At 38.7% G+C, this 25,098-nt stretch overlaps 1 protein-coding gene across 1 annotated transcript in view; it reads left to right on the top strand.

Moving 5' to 3' along the window:
• The window catches only part of LOC106883682 (inactive peptidyl-prolyl cis-trans isomerase FKBP6), a 110,065-nt gene that overhangs the window by 31,660 nt on the left and 53,307 nt on the right, over positions 1 to 25,098 (top strand). The window lies entirely within an intron of this gene.

The raw sequence follows: 25,098 nt of genomic DNA, 5'->3' as shown, positions 1-25,098 counted from the left end.
CCTCTCATTCTAACATTCAATTTTCCTTTTATGAAGTAAAACGTCATAAACAGCCATCATCATTGTCCCTTTGGGTATCTTTTTCTATTCAATGAACACAAATACGGTTTTATAAAACCAGATCAAGAGGGATTTTGTTTCCTATGTGACACCTCATTGTTTTCATATGTTTGATAACTTCTAGAAAAGATATGGTGTAGCCTCTGACATCGGGAAATCATTCAACTCTGTGTGGCAAGAGAACATCTTGACTCAGATACAATCCATCTGATGAATTTAGTTGTCCCTCATCTCCTGGACTGAATATTACCTGCCAGAATACTCCATCGCAGTGTGTGATGCTGGTCTTCTCTCTCACTTACACTCTATCAATTCTGACATTGCATCACGTTTTGGTCAAATATTTATAAGAGGATTAGAGGAAAGAGATGAAGAAAGAAATGAAATATCATGGACAAATATTTGTGGTTATTTCGGAAGATTTCAAGTTGTGTATAAAATAATCAACAATCAAATTTGAGAAAACAATATAAGGAACAACTTACACTATCCGGATGGCTTTTGATGAAATTTCTCACCCCTTCAATTTTCTCTATAAGCGTATTTACATTCATGTCAGGATTACATGCAAAATTTAAAGAGTGATTAATCATGCGGAAAGATTATTTAGTTCTGGGCCCTAGTCTTGACATGGGTGACTACTTACCACAGCACCGCCCAATAATAAGTGAATAGTTTCTGATTCAACCATCAAAATATGGCTTTAGCCAAACTCAAGTATACGTTGCGTGTTATATATACGTACCGCCATTGACAAATGAGTCCCGAGTCCTTACAAAATTTTCCACAGCCCACTCACAGGGGTCGTACTACCCTTTTTGAGAATACCTGATCTATATTCTTGCAGACAGCATTCCATTTTCCGACTATCAGCCTCTCATTCTAACATTCAATTTTCCTTTTATGAAGTAAAACGTCATAAACAGCCATCATCATTGTCCCTTTGGGTATCTTTTTCTATTCAATGAACACAAATACGGTTTTATAAAACCAGATCAAGAGGGATTTTGATTCCTATGTGACACCTCATTGTTTTCATATGTTTGATAACTTCTAGAAAAGATATGGTGTAGCCTCTGACATCGGGAAATCATTCAACTCTGTGTGGCAAGAGAACATCTTGACACAGATACAATCCATCTGATGAATTTAGTTGTCCCTCATCTCCTGGACTGAATATTACCTGCCAGAATACTCCATCGCAGTGTGTGATGCTGGTCTTCTCTCTCACTTACACTCTATCAATTCTGACATTGCATCACGTTTTGGTCAAATATTTATAAGAGGATTAGAGGAAAGAGATGAAGAAAGAAATGAAATATCATGGACAAATATTTGTGGTTATTTCGGAAGATTTCAAGTTGTGTATAAAATAATCAACAATCAAATTTGAGAAAACAATATAAGGAACAACTTACACTATCCGGATGGCTTTTGATAAAGTTTCTCACACCTTCAATTTTCTCTATAAGCGTATTTACATTCATGTCAGGATTACATGCAAAATTTAAAGAGTGATTAATCATGCGGAAAGATTATTTAGTTCTGGGCCCTAGTCTTGACATGGGTGACTACTTAACACAGCACCGCCCAGTAATAAGTGAATAGTTTCTGATTCAACCATTAAAATATGGCTTTAGCCAAACTCAAGTATACGTTGCGTGTTATATATACGTACCGCCATTAACAAATGAGTCCCGAGTCGTTACAAAATTTTCCACAGCCCACTCACAGGGGTCGTACTACCGTTTTTGAGAATCCCTGATCTATATTCTTGCAGACAGCATCCCATTTTCCGACTATCAGCCTCTCATTCTAACATTCAATTTTCCTTTTATGAAGTAAAACGTCATAAACAGCCATCATCATTGTCCCTTTGGGTATCTTTTTCTATTCAGTGAACACAAATACAGTTTTATAAAACCAGATCAAGAGGGATTTTGATTCCTATGTGACACCTCATTGTTTTCATATGTTTGATAACATCTAGAAAAGATATGGTGTAGCCTTTGACATCGGGAAATCATTCAACTCTGTGTGGCAAGAGAACATCTTGACACAGATACAATCCATCTGATGAATTTAGTTGTCCCTCATCTCCTGGACTGAATATTACCTGCCAGAATACTCCATCGCAGTGTGTGATGCTGGTCTTCTCTCTCACTTACACTCTATCAATTCTGACACTGCATCACGTTTTGGTCAAATATTTATAAGAGGATTAGAGGAAAGAGATGAAGAAAGAAATGAAATATCATGGACAAATATTTGTGGTTATTTCGGAAGATTTCAAATTGTGTATAAAATAACCAACAATCAAATTTGAGAAAACAATATAAGGAACAACTTACACTATCCGGATGGCTTTTGATAAAATTTCTCACAACTTCAATGTCTCCCTGTTCAATTTTCTCTATAAGCGTATTTACATTCATGTCAGGATTACATGCAAAATTTAAAGAGTGATTAATCATGCGGAAAGATTATTTAGTTCTGGGCCCTAGTCTTGACATGGGTGACTACTTAACACAGCACCGCCCAATAATAAGTGAATAGTTTCTGATTCAACCATCAAAATATGGCTTTAGCCAAACTCAAGTATACGTTGCGTGTTATATATACGTACTGCCATTAACAAATGAGTCCCGAGTCCTTACAAAATTTTCCACAGCCCACTCACAGGGGTCGTACTACCCTTTTTGAGAATACCTGATCTATATTCTTGCAGACAGCATTCCATTTTCCGACTATCAGCCTCTCATTCTAACATTCAATTTTCCTTTTATGAAGTAAAACGTCATAAACAGCCATCATCATTGTCCCTTTGGGTATCTTTTTCTATTCAATGAACACAAATACGGTTTTATAAAACCAGATCAAGAGGGATTTTGATTCCTATGTGACACCTCATTGTTTTCATATGTTTGATAACTTCTAGAAAAGATATGGTGTAGCCTCTGACATCGGGAAATCATTCAACTCTGTGTGGCAAGAGAACATCTTGACTCAGATACAATCCATCTGATGAATTTAGTTGTCCCTCATCTCCTGGACTGAATATTACCTGCCAGAATACTCCATCGCAGTGTGTGATGCTGGTCTTCTCTCTCACTTACACTCTATCAATTCTGACATTGCATCACGTTTTGGTCAAATATTTATAAGAGGATTAGAGGAAAGAGATGAAGAAAGAAATGAAATATCATGGACAAATATTTGTGGTTATTTCGGAAGATTTCAAGTTGTGTATAAAATAATCAACAATCAAATTTGAGAAAACAATATAAGGAACAACTTACACTATCCGGATGGCTTTTGATGAAATTTCTCACCCCTTCAATTTTCTCTATAAGCGTATTTACATTCATGTCAGGATTACATGCAAAATTTAAAGAGTGATTAATCATGCGGAAAGATTATTTAGTTCTGGGCCCTAGTCTTGACATGGGTGACTACTTACCACAGCACCGCCCAATAATAAGTGAATAGTTTCTGATTCAACCATCAAAATATGGCTTTAGCCAAACTCAAGTATACGTTGCGTGTTATATATACGTACCGCCATTGACAAATGAGTCCCGAGTCCTTACAAAATTTTCCACAGACCACTCACAGGGGTCGTACTACCCTTTTTGAGAATCCCTGATCTATATTCTTGCAGACAGCATCCCATTTTCCGACTATCAGCCTCTCATTCTAACATTCAATTTTCCGTTTATGAAGTAAAACGTCATAAACAACCATCATCATTGTCCCTTTGGGTATCTTTTTCTATTCAGTGAACACAAATACAGTTTTATAAAACCAGATCAAGAGGGATTTTGATTCCTATGTGACACCTCATTGTTTTCATATGTTTGATAACTTCTAGAAAAGATATGGTGTAGCCTCTGACATCGGGAAATCATTCAACTCTGTGTGGCAAGAGAACATCTTGACACAGATACAATCCATCTGATGAATTTAGTTGTCCCTCATCTCCTGGACTGAATATTACCTGCCAGAATACTCCATCGCAGTGTGTGATGCTGGTCTTCTCTCTCACTTACACTCTATCAATTCTGACATTGCATCACGTTTTGGTCAAATATTTATAAGAGGATTAGAGGAAAGAGATGAAGAAAGAAATGAAATATCATGGACAAATATTTGTGGTTATTTCGGAAGATTTCAAGTTGTGTATAAAATAATCAACAATCAAATTTGAGAAAACAATATAAGGAACAACTTACACTATCCGGATGGCTTTTAATGAAATTTCTCACAACTTCAATGTCTCCCTGTTCAATTTTCTCTATAAGCGTATTTACATTCATGTCAGGATTACATGCAAAATTTAAAGAGTGATTAATCATGCGGAAAGATTATTTAGTTCTGGGCCCTAGTCTTGACATGGGTGACTACTTAACACAGCACCGCCCAATAATAAGTGAATAGTTTCTGATTCAACCATTAAAATATGGCTTTAGCCAAACTCAAGTATACGTTGCGTGTTATATATACGTACCGCCATTAACAAATGAGTCCCGAGTCGTTACAAAATTTTCCACAGCCCACTCACAGGGGTCGTACTACCGTTTTTGAGAATCCCTGATCTATATTCTTGCAGACAGCATCCCATTTTCCGACTATCAGCCTCTCATTCTAACATTCAATTTTCCTTTTATGAAGTAAAACGTCATAAACAGCCATCATCATTGTCCCTTTGGGTATCTTTTTCTATTCAATGAACACAAATACGGTTTTATAAAACCAGATCAAGCGGGATTTTGATTCCTATGTGACACCTCATTGTTTTCATATGTTTGATAACTTCTAGAAAAGATATGGTGTAGCCTTTGACATCTGGAAATCATTCAACTCTGTGTGGCAAGAGAACATCTTGACACAGATACAATCCATCTGATGAATTTAGTTGTCCCTCATCTCCTGGACTGAATATTACCTGCCAGAATACTCCATCGCAGTGTGTGATGCTGGTCTTCTCTCTCACTTACACTCTATCAATTCTGACATTGCCCCATGTTTTGGTTAAATATTTATAAGAGGATTAGAGGAAAGAGATGAAGAAAGAAATGAAATATCATGGACAAATATTTGTGGTTATTTCGGAAGATTTCAAATTGTGTATAAAATAACCAACAATCAAATTTGAGAAAACAATATAAGGAACAACTTACACTATCCGGATGGCTTTTGATGAAATTTCTCACCCCTTCAATTTTCTCTATAAGCGTATTTACATTCATGTCAGGATTACATGCAAAATTTAAAGAGTGATTAATCATGCGGAAAGATTATTTAGTTCTGGGCCCTAGTCTTGACATGGGTGACTACTTAACACAGCACCGCCCAATAATAAGTGAATAGTTTCTGATTCAACCATCAAAATATGGCTTTAGCCAAACTCAAGTATACGTTGCGTGTTATATATACGTACCGCCATTGACAAATGAGTCCCGAGTCCTTACAAAATTTTCCACAGCCCACTCACAGGGGTCGTACTACCCTTTTTGAGAATACCTGATCTATATTCTTGCAGACAGCATCCCATTTTCCGACTATCAGCCTCTCATTCTAACATTCAATTTTCCTTTTATGAAGTAAAACGTCATAAACAGCCATCATCATTGTCCCTTTGGGTATCTTTTTCTATTCAATGAACACAAATACGGTTTTATAAAACCAGATCAAGAGGGATTTTGATTCCTATGTGACACCTCATTGTTTTCATATGTTTGATAACTTCTAGAAAAGATATGGTGTAGCCTCTGACATCGGGAAATCATTCAACTCTGTGTGGCAAGAGAACATCTTGACACAGATACAATCCATCTGATGAATTTAGTTGTCCCTCATCTCCTGGACTGAATATTACCTGCCAGAATACTCCATCGCAGTGTGTGATGCTGGTCTTCTCTCTCACTTACACTCTATCAATTCTGACATTGCATCACGTTTTGGTCAAATATTTATAAGAGGATTAGAGGAAAGAGATGAAGAAAGAAATGAAATATCATGGACAAATATTTGTGGTTATTTCGGAAGATTTCAAGTTGTGTATAAAATAATCAACAATCAAATTTGAGAAAACAATATAAGGAACAACTTACACTATCCGGATGGCTTTTGATAAAGTTTCTCACACCTTCAATTTTCTCTATAAGCGTATTTACATTCATGTCAGGATTACATGCAAAATTTAAAGAGTGATTAATCATGCGGAAAGATTATTTAGTTCTGGGCCCTAGTCTTGACATGGGTGACTACTTAACACAGCACCGCCCAATAATAAGTGAATAGTTTCTGATTCAACCATTAAAATATGGCTTTAGCCAAACTCAAGTATACGTTGCGTGTTATATATACGTACCGCCATTAACAAATGAGTCCCGAGTCGTTACAAAATTTTCCACAGCCCACTCACAGGGGTCGTACTACCGTTTTTGAGAATCCCTGATCTATATTCTTGCAGACAGCATCCCATTTTCCGACTATCAGCCTCTCATTCTAACATTCAATTTTCCTTTTATGAAGTAAAACGTCATAAACAGCCATCATCATTGTCCCTTTGGGTATCTTTTTCTATTCAGTGAACACAAATACAGTTTTATAAAACCAGATCAAGAGGGATTTTGATTCCTATGTGACACCTCATTGTTTCTATATGTTTGATAACTTCTAGAAAAGATATGGTGTAGCCTCTGACATCGGGAAATCATTCAACTCTGTGTGGCAAGAGAACATCTTGACACAGATACAATCCATCTGATGAATTTAGTTGTCCCTCATCTCCTGGACTGAATATTACCTGCCAGAATACTCCATCGCAGTGTGTGATGCTGGTCTTCTCTCTCACTTACACTCTATCAATTCTGACACTGCATCACGTTTTGGTCAAATATTTATAAGAGGATTAGAGGAAAGAGATGAAGAAAGAAATGAAATATCATGGACAAATATTTGTGGTTATTTCGGAAGATTTCAAGTTGTGTATAAAATAATCAACAATCAAATTTGAGAAAACAATATAAGGAACAACTTACACTATCCGGATGGCTTTTGATAAAGTTTCTCACACCTTCAATTTTCTCTATAAGCGTATTTACATTCATGTCAGGATTACATGCAAAATTTAAAGAGTGATTAATCATGCGGAAAGATTATTTAGTTCTGGGCCCTAGTCTTGACATGGGTGACTACTTAACACAGCACCGCCCAATAATAAGTGAATAGTTTCTGATTCAACCATCAAAATATGGCTTTAGCCAAACTCAAGTATACGTTGCATGTTATATATACGTACTGCCATTAACAAATGAGTCCCGAGTCCTTACAAAATTTTCCACAGCCCACTCACAGGGTCGTACTACCCTTTTTGAGAATCCCTGATCTATATTCTTGCAGACAGCATCCCATTTTCCGACTATCAGCCTCTCATTCTAACATTCAATTTTCCGTTTATGAAGTAAAACGTCATAAACAACCATCATCATTGTCCCTTTGGGTATCTTTTTCTATTCAGTGAACACAAATACAGTTTTATAAAACCAGATCAAGAGGGATTATGATTCCTATGTGACACCTCATTGTTTTCATATGTTTGATAACTTCTAGAAAAGATATGGTGTAGCCTTTGACATCGGGAAATCATTCAACTCTGTGTGGCAAGAGAACATCTTGACACAGATACAATCCATCTGATGAATTTAGTTGTCCCTCATCTCCTGGACTGAATATTACCTGCCAGAATACTCCATCGCAGTGTGTGATGCTGGTCTTCTCTCTCACTTACACTCTATCAATTCTGACATTGCATCACGTTTTGGTCAAATATTTATAAGAGGATTAGAGGAAAGAGATGAAGAAAGAAATGAAATATCATGGACAAATATTTGTGGTTATTTCGGAAGATTTCAAATTGTGTATAAAATAACCAACAATCAAATTTGAGAAAACAATATAAGGAACAACTTACACTATCCGGATGGCTTTTGATAAAATTTCTCACAACTTCAATGTCTCCCTGTTCAATTTTCTCTATAAGCGTATTTACATTCATGTCAGGATTACATGCAAAATTTAAAGAGTGATTAATCATGCGGAAAGATTATTTAGTTCTGGGCCCTAGTCTTGACATGGGTGACTACTTAACACAGCACCGCCCAATAATAAGTGAATAGTTTCTGATTCAACCATTAAAATATGGCTTTAGCCAAACTCAAGTATACGTTGCGTGTTATATATACGTACCGCCATTAACAAATGAGTCCCGAGTCGTTACAAAATTTTCCACAGCCCACTCACAGGGGTCGTACTACCGTTTTTGAGAATCCCTGATCTATATTCTTGCAGACAGCATCCCATTTTCCGACTATCAGCCTCTCATTCTAACATTCAATTTTCCTTTTATGAAGTAAAACGTCATAAACAGCCATCATCATTGTCCCTTTGGGTATCTTTTTCTATTCAGTGAACACAAATACAGTTTTATAAAACCAGATCAAGAGGGATTTTGATTCCTATGTGACACCTCATTGTTTCTATATGTTTGATAACTTCTAGAAAAGATATGGTGTAGCCTCTGACATCGGGAAATCATTCAACTCTGTGTGGCAAGAGAACATCTTGACACAGATACAATCCATCTGATGAATTTAGTTGTCCCTCATCTCCTGGACTGAATATTACCTGCCAGAATACTCCATCGCAGTGTGTGATGCTGGTCTTCTCTCTCACTTACACTCTATCAATTCTGACATTGCATCACGTTTTGGTCAAATATTTATAAGAGGATTAGAGGAAAGAGATGAAGAAAGAAATGAAATATCATGGACAAATATTTGTGGTTATTTCGGAAGATTTCAAGTTGTGTATAAAATAATCAACAATCAAATTTGAGAAAACAATATAAGGAACAACTTACACTATCCGGATGGCTTTTGATAAAGTTTCTCACACCTTCAATTTTCTCTATAAGCGTATTTACATTCATGTCAGGATTACATGCAAAATTTAAAGAGTGATTAATCATGCGGAAAGATTATTTAGTTCTGGGCCCTAGTCTTGACATGGGTGACTACTTAACACAGCACCGCCCAATAATAAGTGAATAGTTTCTGATTCAACCATCAAAATATGGCTTTAGCCAAACTCAAGTATACGTTGCATGTTATATATACGTACTGCCATTAACAAATGAGTCCCGAGTCCTTACAAAATTTTCCACAGCCCACTCACAGGGTCGTACTACCCTTTTTGAGAATCCCTGATCTATATTCTTGCAGACAGCATCCCATTTTCCGACTATCAGCCTCTCATTCTAACATTCAATTTTCCGTTTATGAAGTAAAACGTCATAAACAACCATCATCATTGTCCCTTTGGGTATCTTTTTCTATTCAGTGAACACAAATACAGTTTTATAAAACCAGATCAAGAGGGATTATGATTCCTATGTGACACCTCATTGTTTTCATATGTTTGATAACTTCTAGAAAAGATATGGTGTAGCCTTTGACATCGGGAAATCATTCAACTCTGTGTGGCAAGAGAACATCTTGACACAGATACAATCCATCTGATGAATTTAGTTGTCCCTCATCTCCTGGACTGAATATTACCTGCCAGAATACTCCATCGCAGTGTGTGATGCTGGTCTTCTCTCTCACTTACACTCTATCAATTCTGACATTGCATCACGTTTTGGTCAAATATTTATAAGAGGATTAGAGGAAAGAGATGAAGAAAGAAATGAAATATCATGGACAAATATTTGTGGTTATTTCGGAAGATTTCAAATTGTGTATAAAATAACCACCAATCAAATTTGAGAAAACAATATAAGGAACAACTTACACTATCCGGATGGCTTTTGATAAAATTTCTCACAACTTCAATGTCTCCCTGTTCAATTTTCTCTATAAGCGTATTTACATTCATGTCAGGATTACATGCAAAATTTAAAGAGTGATTAATCATGCGGAAAGATTATTTAGTTCTGGGCCCTAGTCTTGACATGGGTGACTACTTAACACAGCACCGCCCAATAATACGTGAATAGTTTCTGATTCAACCATCAAAATATGGCTTTAGCCAAACTCAAGTATACGTTGCGTGTTATATATACGTACCGCCATTAACAAATGAGTCCCGAGTCCTTACAAAATTTTCCACAGCCCACTCACAGGGGTCGTACTACCCTTTTTGAGAATCCCTGATCTATATTCTTGCAGACAGCATCCCATTTTCCGACTATCAGCCTCTCATTCTAACATTCAATTTTCCGTTTATGAAGTAAAACGTCATAAACAGCCATCATCATTGTCCCTTTGGGTATCTTTTTCTATTCAGTGAACACAAATACAGTTTTATAAAACCAGATCAAGAGGGATTTTGATTCCTATGTGACACCTCATTGTTTTCATATGTTTGATAACTTCTAGAAAAGATATGGTGTAGCCTTTGACATCGGGAAATCATTCAACTCTGTGTGGCAAGAGAACATCTTGACACAGATACAATCCATCTGATGAATTTAGTTGTCCCTCATCTCCTGGACTGAATATTACCTGCCAGAATACTCCATCGCAGTGTGTGATGCTGGTCTTCTCTCTCACTTACACTCTATCAATTCTGACATTGCATCACGTTTTGGTCAAATATTTATAAGAGGATTAGAGGAAAGAGATGAAGAAAGAAATGAAATATCATGGACAAATATTTGTGGTTATTTCGGAAGATTTCAAGTTGTGTATAAAATAATCAACAATCAAATTTTAGGAAACAATATAAGGAACAACTTACACTATCCGGATGGCTTTTGATGAAATTTCTCACAACTTCAATGTCTCCCTGTTCAATTTTCTCTATATGCGTATTTACATTCATGTCAGGATTACATGCAAAATTTAAAGAGTGATTAATCATGCGGGAAGATTATTCAAACTTCATTGATAAGGAACAAGAGGGGCCGGATCTGGTTCATCAGCATCAGATTCCTGTACTTCTTTGCATTTCAGCCATTGTTTCTTTATGGCCGGTCGCTGTCGGTCTTCGTCATTGGTGTTTAACTTTGATGAAGATATTGGTACCTTCCAGAATACATTTCAACCTCTCCGACATTGTTTGTGGTAAACCACATTTCTTCGGTGTATATTAGACGCTCATCTACACAGCTACCGAAGGTAAAATTGTCGCTGGCTTGACATTGCATTCTGCCCGACGTTATTTGAAAATATATGAACACCTTGCAAGTTTTTTCTGAATACAATTTTCCTGGGACTCTTCAGGGGTTGTAGCTTAGTGTTTTGCCTCAACTTCCAATAATGTCTATCTGTTCCTCCTCATGATAAAATGCATCTCTTTCTAAAGCCAGATGTAAACAATTCTTGCCTTCTGCATCAACAGCACCTTTTGAAAATATAATATGAACACCTTGCAAGTTTTTTCTGAATACAATTTTCCTGGGACTCTTCAGGGGTCGTAGCTTAGTGTTTTGCCTCATCTTCCAAGCTTGAAATAAAGGCAGGGTCATCTGGTCCTTCAGGGGAACTGTTGTCTAGGTCAGTAGGTAGCTTCCTTTTTTGGGTTTCACTTTCTCTGAGATTGAAATAACATCATCCTACTGTGTGCCCTCACAAAACCGGACTAGAGTCAAGCTCAACAGGGTCTTCCTTCCGCGCTGATCCGTCCAAGCCCGTTCCCTTGGCTGTGGTTTTGCTAGACAGTGGGAATCTCATTGATCCATTCATGCACGTCACTAATTAGATGACGAGGCATTTGGCTAGTCCAACTTGCTTTCGCTATCTTTCCTTGTTAATTTAACATGGGCGGTCCCACTGCGCTCGCCAAATAGTGACCTGGATCAAGCACTATCATAAGCCGAGGGTAAGGCCCCAACAGCGCACGAGGCCGACAGGGGGTTCGAATTGAAGGGCGACTGACTGGACGAAACCGACAGGCCCCCTACGCCTGTCATTGGACACTCTTTCGGGCATGGTCTCTGTTGGGGCCAAGCTTCCGGATGCTACGTGGGACGGGTCTAGTCAGCGCCTGTACCCCGCCCTGCGATGGAGCTGCAGGGAAACGGGGTCTCGATACACGCACAACAAGCGAGGGACTTGAGGAGTGTCCAACGATTGCCGCAAGATGGAAAAGCGACTACGACTACAAATCGACCGGCGAAACTGAGAAATACCGACCCAGCAACCGAGAAACTCAGACACGGACATAGCGGGACCGTGCGACTGTATATCGTCGCTACACGATCCTGACGAAACCTCGAACCAAAAGCGACCGGCACCGAATACTACGAAACCCAGCCGAATCACTGACACCAAGAGCCGGAGGGTGCCTTCGCATGCCCTGTCCTGATATGAGGTCCCCGAGCGAACCCTGAGAGACCGTAGTCAGAACCTGCCGGATGGAACTGGCAGTAAACTCTAGAAACGACGTCGACGCCCAGGTAGGAGGGGATTATCGCCCACACTCCCACTGTAATCGAACGTTGGGACACGCCCCTTGATCCACCCTCATGGATCAGTCCCTAAGCATGCTGTACGTGCAGAGCATTGCTGTCCTGCTCAGCAACTTCATTAACGACTTGTCCCTAATGCACAGAGCTTTCAATGCCCTCTCGGCCTCGCGGCTCCAGGCACAAATATTTAAAAATCCACTTATCTGACATAAGTATGGATTCCTTCTTATAATGAAACAAATCTTTTTTTATAGCAAGGTGCAAACAACTATTGCTACCTCTGGATGAAAAAGGGCTCAACCTTAATCCTAACCCTCTCTCACAGCAGAAATTTCAAAATCCACTTATCTGACATAAGTATGTATTCCTTCCCATAATGAAACCAATCTTTCTTTACAGCAAGATGTAAACAACTATTGCTACCTCTGTCAACAGCGCCTTTTTGAAATAAAATGTGGACCCCCTCCAAGCAGACGCTTGGACCCAGCATGGGTTTTCTCAACACAATAAAAAATATAAAGACGCTATTGTTTGATCTGTATCTTAAATTTACCTGTTGTATATGCATAACTTGGTATATTGTAGAACGTTCTTTTCATTTCTCTATTTCTTTTTTAGGAAGACAATTCTCTCTCATGTTTGGTTCTTCATATAAACATAGTTTGATGTTGACCATGTCTTGAAAAGGAAAAGGTGATCCCCCTTGTGTTGTTCATGTGAATCTGAAAAGTTTATCAATTGATTTTGCATTGTATGATTTACCCCTGTTGGGTGTACCTTCCATTATAAATGTATTTCTTTTTGGTATATTTTGATGTAAGTTGTTCTATAGTTCTTGGACAAATTGTTGAGTATCAATGGATTGGATATCCATAATTCTCTCGAATATTTTGAATGATAAGTCTAGATTATGACAGTCATTGGTTTTGTAAGATTTGCAAAATTCATCATTTCAGGATAATTTTGAAATCCGAGAGATATTGAGGAGGTTTGTTAAGAACTCTCTTACGCAGTTCGCTTAAAGTATCTTTTCTTAGAATTACCAACAATTGAGACTTGGCAAGCAATGTTTGTCACTTGAATTTTTGTGTAGTTTTGCCATATTGTTAACCAAATTAATGGGTTCAGTTCTTTTAGTTGTGGCATTGGTCTATGCGTTTTGTATAGGAGCATTCTTGCTTTTATGGCTTCTTCTTTTTTTATAGCAAGGTGTAAACAACTATTGCTACCTCTCGATGAAAAAAGGCTCAACCCTAACCCTAACCCTCTCTCACAGCAGAAATTTCAAAATCCACTTATCTGACATAAGTATGGATTCCTTCTTATAATGAAACAAATCTTTTTTTATAGCAAGGTGCAAACAACTATTGCTACCTCTGGATGAAAAAGGGCTCAACCTTAATCCTAACCCTCTCTCACAGCAGAAATTTCAAAATCCACTTATCTGACATAAGTATGTATTCCTTCCCATAATGAAACCAATCTTTCTTTACAGCAAGATGTAAACAACTATTGCTACCTCTGTCAACAGCGCCTTTTTGAAATAAAATGTGGACCCCCTCCAAGCAGACGCTTGGACCCAGCATGGGTTTTCTCAACACAATAAAAAATATAAAGACGCTATTGTTTGATCTGTATCTTAAATTTACCTGTTGTATATGCATAACTTGGTATATTGTAGAACGTTCTTTTCATTTCTCTATTTCTTTTTTAGGAAGACAATTCTCTCTCATGTTTGGTTCTTCATATAAACATAGTTTGATGTTGACCATGTCTTGAAAAGGAAAAGGTGATCCCCCTTGTGTTGTTCATGTGAATCTGAAAAGTTTATCAATTGATTTTGCATTGTATGATTTACCCCTGTTGGGTGTACCTTCCATTATAAATGTATTTCTTTTTGGTATATTTTGATGTAAGTTGTTCTATAGTTCTTGGACAAATTGTTGAGTATCAATGGATTGGATATCCATAATTCTCTCGAATATTTTGAATGATAAGTCTAGATTATGACAGTCATTGGTTTTGTAAGATTTGCAAAATTCATCATTTCAGGATAATTTTGAAATCCGAGAGATATTGAGGAGGTTTGTTAAGAACTCTCTTACGCAGTTCGCTTAAAGTATCTTTTCTTAGAATTACCAACAATTGAGACTTGGCAAGCAATGTTTGTCACTTGAATTTTTGTGTAGTTTTGCCATATTGTTAACCAAATTAATGGGTTCAGTTCTTTTTGTCCCCATTCTTTTAGTTGTGGCATTGGTCTATGCGTTTTGTATAGGAGCATTCTTGCTTTTATGGCTTCTTCTTTTTTTATAGCAAGGTGTAAACAACTATTGCTACCTCTCGATGAAAAAAGGCTCAACCCTAACCCTAACCCTCTCTCACAGCAGAAATTTCAAAATCCACTTATCTGACATAAGTATGGATTCCTTCTTATAATGAAACAAATCTTTTTTTATAGCAAGGTGCAAACAACTATTGCTACCTCTGGATGAAAAAGGGCTCAACCTTAATCCTAACCCTCTCTCACAGCAGAAATTTCAAAATCCACTTATCTGACATAAGTATGTATTCCTTCCCATAATGAAACCAATCTTTCTTTACAGCAAGATGTAAACAACTATTGCTACCTCTGTCAACAGCGCCTTTTTGAAATAAAATGTGGACCCCCTCCAAGCAGACGCTTGGACCCAGCATGGGTTTTCTCAACACAATAAAAAATATAAAGACGCTATTGTTTGATCTGTATCTTAAATTTACCTGTTGTATATGCATAACTTGGTATATTGTAGAACGTTCTTTTCATTTCTCTATTTCTTTTTTAGGAAGACAATTCTCTCTCATGTTTGGTTCTTCATATAAACATAGTTTGATGTTGACCATGTCTTGAAAAGGAAAAGGTGATCCCCCTTGTGTTGTTCATGTGAATCTGAAAAGTTTATCAATTGATTTTGCATTGTATGATTTACCCCTGTTGGGTGTACCTTCCATTATAAATGTATTTCTTTTTGGTATATTTTGATGTAAGTTGTTCTATAGTTCTTGGACAAATTGTTGAGTATCAATGGATTGGATATCCATAATTCTCTCGAATATTTTGAATGATAAGTCTAGATTATGACAGTCATTGGTTTTGTAAGATTTGCAAAATTCATCATTTCAGGATAATTTTGAAATCCGAGAGATATTGAGGAGGTTTGTTAAGAACTCTCTTACGCAGTTCGCTTAAAGTATCTTTTCTTAGAATTACCAACAATTGAGACTTGGCAAGCAATGTTTGTCACTTGAATTTTTGTGTAGTTTTGCCATATTGTTAACCAAATTAATGGGTTCAGTTCTTTTTGTCCCCATTCTTTTAGTTGTGGCATTGGTCTATGCGTTTTGTATAGGAACATTCTTGCTTTTTATGGCTTCTTCTTCTTGTGAACATCTGTCCCAAGGGAATGAGTTTCCGGTGCTTAAACAGGGTGTGCGCTTCATTATTCTTTCTGCCTGGTGTTTTTATGTTTATGTAGGTATCTGTACCTTCTAGGATGCATTTTGCCTCCTCGATATTGGTGTTGACGAACTACATTTCGTCAGTAAAAATTAAAGTTTTGTCGATACAAGTACCGAATGTGAAATTATCGGATGCTTGGCATCGCATCCTACCGCAGTTCAGGAACGTAAGATGTAGCGCTTTCCCGAATTGGGTGCTCCGTGAATGTGGAGAGAATTTTTCTTGGGTAGAATTTTGTGACATACGTCGAATATGTCTTTGGTGAATGCTTGCGAATCGATGTGGAGGAAGGATGTCCAGCTTTCATAAATTCCTAGAGAGGTAGTGACATTCCAGTAGGATACACGTTCGTGTACAAAGGTAACAAAAAGTCCACAGACGCAGAAATTTTCGGCCCAGTAGGGCGAAAATTGCTGTAAAAAAACAGACAACAGTTCGAATCCAAGTAGAATACACAACCACAAAATAACGATAGACGAACAAAAACGAACTCACTCAACAATAGCAGGTAGCAGAGAAAATTCTCGATACACAGCTGAAAAAAGGCTCAACCCTAACCCTCTCTCACAACAGAAATTTCAAAATCCACTTATCTGACATAAGTATGGATTCCTTCTCATAATGAAACAAATCTTTCTTTACAGCAAGGTGTAAACAACTATTGCCACCTTGAATTTTTATGTAGTTTTGCCATATTGTTAACCACATTAATGGGTTCAGTTCTTTTTGTCCCCATTCTTTTAGTTGTGGCATTGGTCTATGCGTTTTGTATAGGAGCATTCTTGCTTTTATGGCTTCTTCTTTTTTTATAGCAAGGTGTAAACAACTATTGCTACCTCTCGATGAAAAAAGGCTCAACCCTAACCCTAACCCTCTCTCACAGCAGAAATTTCAAAATCCACTTATCTGACATAAGTATGGATTCCTTCCCATAGTGAAACAAATCCTTCTTTACAGCAAGGTGTAAACAATTATTGCTACCTCTGGATGAAAAAAGGCTCAACCCTCACCCTAACCCTCTCTCACAGCAGAGATTTCAAAATCCACTTATCTGACATAAGTATGGATTCCTTCCCATAATGAAACAAATCTTTCTTTACAGCAAGGTGTAAACAATTATTGCCACCTCTGTCAACAGCACCTTTTGAAATAAAATGTGGACCCCCCTCCAAGGGGACTCTTGGACCCAGCATGGATTTTCTCAACACAATAGATTTTATCACAATTGAAGATGTTCCTCAAACTTTTTGTGTTGTCCCGTTTGGAACATATTTCCATTGTCCCTGAATTCCCTATTTTTCACCAGTTCAAAGAGGTTATCCCCAAACTTGGTCTACAGTTTTGAGTTTTGGGATCTTTTTTTTTTCTTCCGTTTTTGAAGCTCTGTGACATATTCAACTTAAAATGTCTTCTGCTGCTTTCACCTACAATTGAGACACGACCAAGCAATGTCTGTCTGTTTGTCTCAGTCTCCCTTTTATTCCGACAATGTCTAACTTCATCTCATCCAACATGTCCATGAGTTCATTCTCACGACGAAAGGAATCTATCTTCAAAGCAAGAGGGAGACATTTATGGCCTTTCCCATCAACAGCACCTTTGGAAAATGTCAATCCTTCAAAGGTGGCCCCTAGATACAGCAAGGAGCAGTGTTTCCATATCACCACAGTTCTGTCTCCATGTATTTTACAGACCCTGGGACATTCTCACTACAATAGATTTTATCAGAATTGAAAATGTTCCTTCTCTTCTTGTGTTGTTCCTGTTAGAACATCTGACCATTTCTATGAAGAGTGTTAATATCTGCCTCTTCAGCTGTTAACATGTGAATCTTCCCAAGGTGACCCCTGGAGATGGCTTAACCAACTCCTCGTGCAACACGGTAGCTGTCCCGAGTGTTGCTCTCAGCAGCCACTTCCGTTGAAGAGATGATCCTCTTCATGAAGACACATTGCTTCTCCAGCTGGGCACTCAGACACCCGAACTCTGCCTTCCTGTTGTTGTAAGGTTGGGTACTTTCAGCCATCTGAAATAACACAGAAAAAATATTTATAACCATGTCAATTGAAGTAGAAGTGAAAAATAACTTATCGTACAGTGATACTATACCACAGTATCGGACAAAAGGACGATTTCCTCTTTCTCTCTAACTCTATTAGAATTCTTCTCCAAAGTTCCGTGTATTCAGTCCCAGTATTATGAAAGTAGGACGCTGTTCTGGCTGGGGAGAAGACAGCTGCTGATTGACTCTGTTAAATTTGCCGTCGGTTCAAAAAACCCCATATCTCGCGGGCTGCACCTAACGCAAATCTGAACAAGCTGCTGCAGGCTGCATTTGGCATTTAGCAAGCGAATCAGCGATGTAGTTGAATAAGATTGAATACCAGAGAAATGGCCAGTCACTTCTTTAAGTAGAGGCATTGGTTGAATTGGTTGAATCGTTTTGAATATAAACATTCTGGCTCAAATTGCTGCCTTTTCCTGTGGACATCTATCCGATGGTGTTTTAGAATTCTTTCGTATTGGAGTTTTGTTTTGCCCTATATTTCTGTACTTTCCCGTATGCATTTACCTTCTTCAATATTAGTGTTGATGAACCATATTTCGTCAGTGAATATCAAGGTTTTGTCAATGCATGTTCCGAAAGTAAAGTTGTCGTTTGCTTGACAACGCATTCGTCCACAGTTCATTAAGTCATTTCTTATTGATCGTAAAATGTAGCCTTTTCCAGAATTTGGAACTCCATGTATATGTAGTGAGTTTCTTTTCGGAAGAATTTTCTGGCAGACATCGAAGAGATTTTTAGCAGATGTTACGTGATTAATATGGTGGTACATTGTCCACTTTTCGTAAATCCCTAAGGATGTTTTGACATCCCAGAAGGTGTTAGATGCTTCTTCAAAGAACATTTTTTTATCTTGAATTTTGGTCGCATATTGGAGTCATGCGGTTCTCAATCTGTAGTTGTGTGGCTGCAGGTAGTAGCAAGGAATTTAAGTTTGGTGTATTTCGGTATATGGACATCCATGTGTCGTAGTACATATTTTTTCCGACAGTTAATACGAAGTGTGTTATATCTCCTAAGCCTGTAGAGTTATATTACAAAAATCCTTACCTTTGTCGTAGGGAACTGAGGTAGCCAGTATAGACCATTCCAAGGAGAATTGTTTATTGCAATTTTTCAGTTCCCAAATAAATTTACTTAGGCCGGTGCTGTTAGCTTTATTCCTATCCCTAAATGAAGAATAATGGTTCGATATTCTCTTGGAGACCTGCGTCGATGAGCTACCTACCTAAAACGAGACATCTGCGTAAGACATTACCTTACATTGATAAACCACATTCTTGGTCTTGGCATTTGCACTTAAAAACTTAATTCTATTAGGATTTGATTCCGAGATGCTAATCTTATTATTGTTACAGATATTGTTATGATTCCTAATATTGTACGTACTACCTATATTAATACCTAAATGACTATTGCCATCATATGAGTGTGTTAAATTACTGGAGTAATTATTATAGTTATTGATATAAACATTACTATTATCATCATAACTGGGATGGCTGTCTAGAGATGAATCTAAAAGCCTGAAGTTATGGGAAGATATAATCTGTAACAAATTTTTAGTATTCGAAAACCCAAATCTAACCTTATGTGAGTTGATTATTGGGTAATAGTAGGAACCCCTAGGAAAGTTCCTACTCACCGCGTCTTGGAACTGCCGGACCAAATTTGATTTAACTTGCTTCCCAAATGGGAGGATGAGCCAGATATTATCATCAAATCTAGTTACAGTATTAGTGTGGTTGAATAGATGAAGATTTTTGTTTTTGTTAAAGTGTTTAGAGCCAGTTGGGCCTCCTCTCTTATGTGAGTGATAAGCATGATCCACTTTCTCAGTAAAGTGAGAAGAATGGGAAGAAATAGAAGTGGGTTTATCCCCCTGCAGGCGTGCTCCAGCTGAACTGGTCAGACCCATGGTACTTCCACAGACGGTTCGCGTGCACAATTTTTGGAGAAGTCCTTCTGCCTCCTCGAATCCTGTACGTCACATCGGACAGGCGATTCCTCACCGTATAAGGTCCTCCCCATGGACTCTGCAGCTTCTGTGACTGCCCTCTTTTCCGCCGGGGGTTATGAAACCACACTTCATTACCCTCCTTAGAGTCGATCTCACTTGCCCTGGTGTCGTGTCAACGCTTCATCATTCCACCAGTTTCCCGTCGCTGAACTGGGGCCACCCTCCGAGCTGGCTGCTTGATCGGGCGATGGCCGCCCGTGTCGATATGGTGCTCCACCAGGTCCGTGCATCCAAGGTCCAGATCTCCTGCAGAGAACACATCAGCATACCTCGCTGGTAGCTTCCTCAACCGCAACACCTGAGCGCCATCTAAGCACTGGCGACTCCGTGCAAACAGATCTTGCAAATGCACAGGCAGATCACCTCCTCCTTCAAGTACTCTCCTGCAGTTACGCAACTGACCCTGAGTTTCGTTGGTTTTTCTAGCCTTTTCTCCGTCAATAGTCTCTCCGGTAGTGAAGTAGTCACCTTCCTTCTGGCAATATTCAATATTTTGTTTTTCAGAACCTCTCGCAACTTCAATATGTGCTCTCGGAGATATTCTAGCTTTCATAGATTTAATACTGTTTCTACTAACAGTATGTAGATATCCTTGTAGATGTCTAGTTCCAGTGGCGGCAACACCTGAGCGCCATCTAAGCACTGGCGACTCCGTGCAAACAGATCTTGCAAATGCACAGGCAGATCACCTCCTCCTTCAAGTACTCTCCTGCAGTTACGCAACTGACCCTGCTACTGGTCCACTGCCTGGCACAGTCCTACGATTTGTCCTTTACAAATCTTCTGTGCCACTGTCGAAAAATTTGCTGCCACAACCAGCTCGTGCTTCCACCAGGGTTCGTCCGACCGTCACGCCAGCTTTCATCTTGCCTCATCTGTCGGGCTCCACCAGCCCCAGACAGCCATCTAACAGGTCGCTCACACGACACTGGAGCAGCTTTTCCGACTGTGTTTCTTTAGTTCTCGTTGGGCAGTCATAGCTCATGTGTCCCTTTTTTCCACAAGTCCAGCACTCACCCTTAAAAACAGACCCTGCTCTACCATTCTGTTTCTTTCTCGTCAAACTGTAGCAATCCTGCCGCATGTGTCCACGTCTCCCACAGTGCCAGCAACACACACCAGTTTTCTCAAAACTGAATTCGGTAGGCCTCCCAAGACACTTTGCCATCGAACTCCTGTGGCTTCTTCCTAATGGGGACTACACTGCTACTTTGAACCCCAGGAGATCCGGGCTCAGACATCAGAGCATTACGAGATGACGCAGCAACAACAACTACTTCGGGTTTAGCAAACCTCGGCTCGGTAGCACAAAATTTCTCTACGCACTCCAGTCTCTTGTCCAGCCTGTCCATCTGCTGTTTGCACCATGCGACATCGCCACTCATTCCGCGGAACTCCTCCTTAAACTTCTGGTGATCCTCCTGCAACCGCTGTTGCTCTTTCATGAGTTCAGTAAAGCTCTGCTTCTGTTCCTCTAACATTCTCACAATTATGACCAGGAATATTTCTTCCTTCCTTGCCTGGCCCTTTGTACGTGCTCCTTCCGAGGCCATAGCGGACAACCGACTCACTGCAGCAAATTAATCCCACTTCTGGACAATATATATATATATATATATATATATATATATATATATAGACAGGGGTTGGACAAAATAATGGAAATGCCTTAAAATTCCAAATTTTGTGGAAACTGTGTTCTCAAGGGGGTCATTAAGCTCTGCAGTAATTTTGGGAGCTGTACTTTTGTGATCCTTACTAACAATTCGTGTAAGAGTCCGACGGTCCACCTTGTATGCCACAAGACCCTAGTAATGTTTGGGTGGTCATAGCAGAGTTGTAGGGAGCATTGTCATGCATGAACACAAGAATCCTTGGAAATGACAGTAGTATGTCATCTAGCCAGGGATCCAAGACCTCCTTCAGGAGATTGCAATAGGTGGCTGTGGTCAGTCACTTTAACCCCTTCAGGCTTCCTGGCTGGGTCCAACACGTCTGTCCCCAATAATACAAGCCAATAACATGACTGCTCCGTCCTGATGTTGACGTAAGCATTGGTGACACTCATCTCCAAAATAGACCCATTTGCCCGACTGTTAGGTCCATCAAGGGTTGCCCTGGTTTCATCAGTGAACAGAACTCAACTCCTGTCTAACATTATTTACTTTTGGGCCCATTGAAGCCTCAAGTTCCTGTATGGATGCAGTTTCAGGGGTTCTTACACAGAAGCCATGATTCCGAGGATGCAATTGCTGGTGGTTTTCGGTACATGAAGCCCCGAAGCAGTGAAAATGGCTCTGCTTGTTTGTCCAGGTTTCCCACATAACTTGTGACCAATATTCCTTAAATCCCTAGCTGTCACAGTCTTGGAGGTCTCACAATCAGATCATTTCTTCCTTCGTGAAGGATCTTTCAGGAAACCTCTGTGTCCACATGACAACCTAACTTCTCCACTTTTTGAGGTTAGTATCTATTGTAATCCGCAAGCCTATCCTTTGGAAGAAAGCAATTAGATCCTTCCTAAGTTTACCTAATTCATGGCCGTTTAAATTATGGGTGACTATAAAACCATCATCCCTATACAATCCTGCGTCTATTGACGGGAATTCTAGCTTCAGATTGTGCAAAATATAAGCTCCTATAAGCGTACTTAACTTAGCCCCGTCGTATGCCCCCATCGGTACATAGAAAAGAGAATCCTCACTCTTTTCGATCCAGGTAGATTCCTCTTAAAAAGGAAGTGATTTTCTTGCATGTATGATAATGTCTATTTCCGAGCTATCGATGTTGACATACCGTTTGGCGAATTCTAATGCTTTCAGGAGCAAAGGTCAGGATATTGATGGGTAAAAATCAACAATATCGAACTGCGTAAATTTGCAGCTATGCTTATGGCTAATCCCTTTAAACCAATCTATTACTGACTTATTGTTCTTCCAAATCCGTAAATTTAAATCACTCTCTAACTTGGTTAAAGTGCGATCTAAAATATATTCGCTAATAATCCCTATTTCAGTTTTTGCAGGATTAATCAATCTACATTTGGGATTTCTATTAAAATTGGCTTTATGGTTTTTTAGGGTAATAAAAGCAGGTCAGGAGGAAAGGTATTCTATTCTATCGCTAATCTTAAGATTGTTAGCTATTCTTCTTGCCTCCAAATTCACCTCTTTGTATAAATTTGTGTTATCTTTTTTGTATGCATCTGTGATGCTATTCGAAATTAGACGCTTATAAACGTCTTATCAACCGCATATAAGTTTTTTGTCTTGTCAGAATTAACGACCATCTTATTCGAGTTGTTAATTTCTGTGATTTTTTTCATATCTCTCTGTAGATGGTTAGTATATTTACGGAATCTAATTTTTCTGATAAGATCGAAAAGGTCTTTTTCGAAGGCTTCTAATTCCAGAATAGGTGGTTGATTCCTGGAAGATTTAAGTCCGTACTTGTTTCCGTTTGGTTTTTGTTTACTATCAAAGAAGAAGGCTTTCCATCTCAATCTTCGAACAAACTCTTCTGTTTTTTTCTATAAGACTTTTGAGATATTGCTTCTGTGCAGGGATAAGTATATTCTTTTGAGAAAACTCCAATGGGTAAAGTTCCATCTTTTTCAGCTGTTTCTTCCTACTTGTAGAGTCGCTCAAACTTTCTAAAAAAAAAGGAGCGAGTTACACCGGAGTAAGCACATAAATGTGAAACAAGGTGGAAAAAAGAGTACTCAAATACCAGAGGTAGAGTAATGTGCTTTATTTAAAAGCAGCAGAAATATAACAAAAAGCTGTTACTCAGAGTTTCACGTTCCCACTCATTGGACAGTTTTGTTAAAAATGGGAGAGAAATGACAAGGCATATATATATAGAGGGTGGGGCATAAATACTGTTACAAAATAAAACAGATTTATCCCGACAAAAATTTATTTAACAACCCACTATTACAAAATATGCCTTGCAAATGCCCAAGGAACAATATGGTGTAACTTTTATTCAAAATGCTTACCTCGTGCCCTCACAACACTACGAAGTCTTTTTGGGAAGTCATCTATAGCAGCAAGCACAACATCTAAGGGTATTTTAACCCAGCACTTGGTCAATTTTTTCTTTAGAGCTCCAATATTTTGGCAAGGAGTAGAGCAGGCTTCATTCTCCAGAATTGACCACAAAGAATAATCAAGGATTCGGTCATTTTGAGGTTTTTACCTAACTTGAATATTTCAGGCGGACGCATGCCCTTCTCATGTTGCTCTATGATGAATTTTCTCTTCCATTCAACAGACCATTGCAACAAAATTTTAATATTTAGTTTCTGAAATACAAGAAAACATATAATAAACTATCATTTGACTCAAATAAATCATTAGAATTCTTTGAATATTATTATGAAAAATAGTTTTGAACTTTTGTAACAGTATTCATGCCCCACCCTGTATACTTCAAAATTTGACACTGAAAGAAATGAGTCTGACACAATGTATAACTGAGCAGAGAATGGCTTTGATGCCAAATATTGCTAGATAAATTATTATTCTTTATCTTCATTAAGGTTTTTGATACCTAAATTTATGAAATTATTTTATATGAATATTTTCGTCTGAAACATAAAAGTGTATGATAAGTTGAACGGGAGTAACAGGGGATCAGGATAGGGTTAGGAGTCCCAGATTTGAGAAGGGTGGGGTTAGGGATCCCAGAGTTGAGAAGGGTGAGGTTAGGGATCCCTAACCCCACCCTTCTCAACTCTGGGATCCCTAACCCCACCCTTCTCAACTCCGGGATCCCTAACCCCACCCTTCTCAACTCCGGGATCCCTAACCCCACCCTTCTCAACTCCGGGATCCCTAACCTCACCCTTCTCAACTCTGGGATCCCTAACCCCACCCGTCTCAACTCCGGGATCCCTAACCTCACCCTTCTCAACTCCGGGATCCCTAACCCCACCCTTCTCAACTCTGGGATCCCTAACCCCACCCTTCTCA

The sequence above is a fragment of the Octopus bimaculoides genome, chromosome 30, assembly GCF_046866305.1.
Source record: "Octopus bimaculoides isolate indiv1 chromosome 30, ASM4686630v1, whole genome shotgun sequence".
NCBI lineage: Eukaryota > Metazoa > Mollusca > Cephalopoda > Octopoda > Octopodidae > Octopus > Octopus bimaculoides.
The sequence above is the reverse complement of the archived record's forward strand: the minus strand, read 5'-3'. Positions and strand labels throughout refer to the sequence as shown.